Source organism: Tupaia chinensis, unplaced genomic scaffold (genome assembly GCF_000334495.1).
Source record: "Tupaia chinensis unplaced genomic scaffold, TupChi_1.0 Scaffold000416_1, whole genome shotgun sequence".
Taxonomy (NCBI): domain Eukaryota; kingdom Metazoa; phylum Chordata; class Mammalia; order Scandentia; family Tupaiidae; genus Tupaia; species Tupaia belangeri.
The window spans coordinates 752,077-756,283 of record NW_006159921.1 but is presented as its reverse complement, the minus strand read 5'-3'; positions in this window follow the sequence as shown (position 1 = coordinate 756,283).

Genomic DNA, 4,207 nt, shown 5'->3' with positions numbered 1-4,207 from the left:
CTATAGGGCGCGTGCGCTTTCCAGACAGACAGAGAGAGACAGAGAGACAAAAAGCGAGAAATCACTCCCCAGGGGGGATGGCCATGCCGCAATCCCTTCTCCTCCATTCTCCTCTCGGGATCTTGGGCATGCATGCACATGTGCCTGGCGTGATTTTTAAGCCACCGGGTCCAGGACGCGAACCGCGGTCAACTATGTGGGAGTCCAGCGACATAGCCATTACGCTAACTGCTGGTTCCCCGGCGTAAGTTTTAAGCCACCGGGTTCAGGATGCAAACCGGGGTCGACTACATGGGAGTCCAGCGACATAGCCATTACGCTAACTGCTGGTCCCAATAAAATAATTCTTAAAAAAAAAAAAAGAATTTTATATAAAAAACGTCTCAATAAGGACAAAAGTAATATTGAACATTTGCGAATTCAGCACCCAGAATTGATCATCGCTAAGATTTTATTATATAAGCCGTGGTTTTTTCTAATGAAAGAAAGAAAATCTGGTTGGTAAATCCTATTTGAGCCCTATCCCAGTCCTATTCCCTACAGTTTGGCCAATGAGAAACCCTAGTATGAGATCCGAGAGAGGGAGATGGGTATTTATTCTCTCGGCTCCCCACCACCCCCAACCCCCATAGGCCCACTTTGGGCTGACTGCTTTGACTGAAGGGCAAGCTTACTTTGAGGTGGCTCTGTCCCTAGGGGTCTCCTTTTGGTTCTAGTAACAGCTCTCACCCTTTCTCCATTGCAGGCTATAGTGCTAAGGCTCTGCTATTGCTTCCACTATAAACATCCTGGGGCATTGTGCTACCCAGTGATTTCCCCATACCTTTGTAAATGAACCCTTATTAAACAATACTCGAATTATTCTTATTTGAATGTGCTTTTGTTTTCAGCTTGTCCCCTGACCAACTCAGCTGGGAAGCTAGCCGAAATGCAGATTTCCAAGTCTTTTTCCTCCTTTATATTTAATCGACTCATTTAATAACTCATTAACAAATATGTGAATGCCCCATTTATTAGGCACTGGGTGAGGTGCTATGCTACAGAGGTAAGGAGACCCAGGTCTTTGATAGAAGATAAACATTACATAAGGAAACAATTGTAGCAGGTCATGATCTGGTAGAAGGTAAAGGGAGCATGAAGTAACTTGAGAGTCCATAGCCAGGGAAGCCTCTATTAGGAGCTGACATTTCAGCCCGGAGAATGGAATAAAACTGGAGGGGTGGGGGGGCCAGCAGGTGGCGAGGTTAAGGCGGATGGATCCTACGTGGCGGACTTTGCAGTTTGTGTCCCGAACCTGGTGGCTTGAAAGTCAATCATGCAGGGCACATGTGTATTCCCGCCCAGGATCTGGAGAGGAGAATGGAGAAGGGATTGTGATTTCCCCCTTTTCTTTGTGCCTCCGGTGAGGACATGTACCCTATAATAAACAAAAAGATGCAGCTGTAGTGGTGCAGGCCGCAGGGTACCACTGTGTAATACTGGAGCCATATAGGAAGGGCCCTTGGGATTCTGGGTTGACCTGAACACATCAAGCATGCTGGAGATCCTGGCTCACTGAAAGGTTGTGGGGAGAATTGCAGCATGCTGAGACCCTGTCAAAGGTACCTGTCTTTCTCATGAAATAAAAAATAAACAACAGGGACCAGCAGTTAACGTAATGGCTGTCGCTGAACTCCCATGTAGCCAACCGCAGTTCGAGTCCCAGACCCGGTGGTTTAAACTCACGCCAGGCGCATGTGCGTGCGTGGCCAAGATCCTGAGAGGAGAACGGAGGAGAAGGGATTGTGGCGTGACCATCTCCCTCACCCCCCCAGGGGGGGTGTGATTTCTCACTTTCTTTTTTTTTTTGAGAGGTTTTTGCTATAGGGTGTGTGCACTCGGCAGAGACAGAGACAGAGAGACAGAAAGCGAAGAAATCACCACCCCAGGGGGGATGGCCACGCCTCAATCCCTTCTTCGTTCTCCTCTCAGGATCTTGGTCACGTCTGCACACGCGCCCTGCGTGAGTTTTAAGCCAACAGTCCAGGACACAAACAGAGGTTGACTACATGGGAGTCCAGCAACATAGCCATTATGCTAACTGCTGGTCCCGATGTCTCACTTTCTATCTCTCTGCCTCTCTCTGTCTTTCTGGTGAGCACACGCACCCTACAGCAAAAAAAAAAAAAAAAAAAAACCTCTCAGAAAGAAATAATAATTTCCTGTAAGTATAATGCTTAATTGGTATCCTTTCCATCTTTCTTCCTTTTCTGACAAATTATTAAATATCTATTAAAACTTGTCAGGAACTGGACAGTGGCACAGTGATAAAATGTGATGCTCTGCAATGTTGGCCCACATGGGATGCTCTGCAGCGTATGTGTCCACGACCAAGGGCTGGCTAAGGCTTGGGGTAGTTAAACAGCATCAAAATTCTGTTGGACGTTCTCCCCTTCTCTCTTGTTCTCTCAGGAGAAAAACAAAAAACCCTCTCCCCCCAAAATAAATAAACAAACAAACAAAAAAATGGAAGAAAATTTGAGGCAGATGAAACTACAAGTGCAACGGAGGGAAAGCACTTAGCCTTTACAAGGAGCAGAAATGGAAACCAGCATGCTTGCAGCAAAGTAAACTGGAACGCGATGTAAGGCTAGGTCCTATCAAGCGGGCCATGGTAAAGAATTTACATTTTATCCCAAGTGCAATGAGGAGCCATTAAAGGGTGTAAGCAGAGGAGTGATGTAGAAGGTATTCTGGCTTCGCAGTAGAAATAGATTGGAAAGGGACAGTGTGGACACAGAGATGTGGTGGGTGTGGAGAGTGAGGAAAGTGGCTGGATATGAGATATGTTTTGGAAGTAGAATGAGGGGATTGGATTAGGTGGGAAGGGAGAGAAATCTTTGGCTAGTTTTGGCTCCTACAACTGAATTGATGGATGGTGGAGGCATTTAAGAGGGGAAGACTGCAAAAGAAATAGATTTCTGAAGGGAAATATGAGAGATTTTGATTTAAGTGTTGCTTTGAGAAACTTTATCCAGAGCCCAAATGTGCATGTTTTGTTTTGTTTTGTTGTAGTATAGGGCGTAAGTGCTGGAGAGGAGAGTGAGAGAGAGAGAAAGGGAAAATTAGAAATCACCCACTGGGGGATGGCCATACCACAGTCCCTTCTCCCTTCGCCTCTTGGAATTTTGGACACACACACACACCTGGTGTATTTTCCAAGTCACCAGGTTTAGGACTCCAACTGCAGTCAGCTATGTGGGACCCATCCGCCTTTACCACCATGCCACCTGGCCGGCCCCTAGTTTTGCATGTTTTAAGTTCATAAAATGATTAAGTAACTCTGACCTGCCTTTGGAAAAAGGAATGAGTTAACATTTTTCCAGTACTTTGGCATGCCAGGTGCTTTCACACCCATCATCTTATTTAATCTTTACCACAGTCTTACAGTATAAGTGGGGTTGTGTCTGATTCATAGATAAAGAAACGGAAGGTACACGAGTGACTCAGGATTCCACAGCTAGTGAGGTGATAACTTGGTATTCAAACCTAGGACTTCCGTAACCAAATTCAAAGCTGTTTTCAGCACACAATGCTTGTGTTCACAGGCCGGTTACTTCTTAACTTTTGTCATTGAACTTCTCATATAAGACCAGGAGCTGAGTACAGTAAGAGGACTAAAATGAGCTCTCAGTAATTGTTTTCCTTCCTTGTCCAAGTAAGAGTATGTGTTCAACACATCAATATTTAATAGTTAATGTTTAATGTTAATGTTTAATACAACTATTCATAGTATTACACAGTGGATTTTTTTCCACTTCCTCATCCTAGCTATTTTTCCTTTTTTTTTTTTTATTTTTTTTGAGAGTTTTTTCTATAGGGCATGTGTGCTTACCAGAAAGACAGAGAGAGACAGAGAGACAGAAAACGAGAAATCACCCCCACAGGGGGGCAGGGGTGAAGGGCCATGCCGAAATCCTTTCTCCTCCATTCTCCTCTCAGGATCTTGGGCACACATGCACACGTGCCTGGTATGAGTTTAAGCCACTGGGTCTGGGACTCGAATCGCCTTTGACTACGTGGGAGCCCAGTGACATAGCCATTACGCCAATTGCTGGTCCCAATTCTAGCTATTTTTTTAAAAAACTTATTTATTTATTTAGTTGGGTTTGTTTGTGTTTTTTTTTTTTTTTTTTTTTTTTTTTTTTTTTAACAAAAAGAGAGAGGG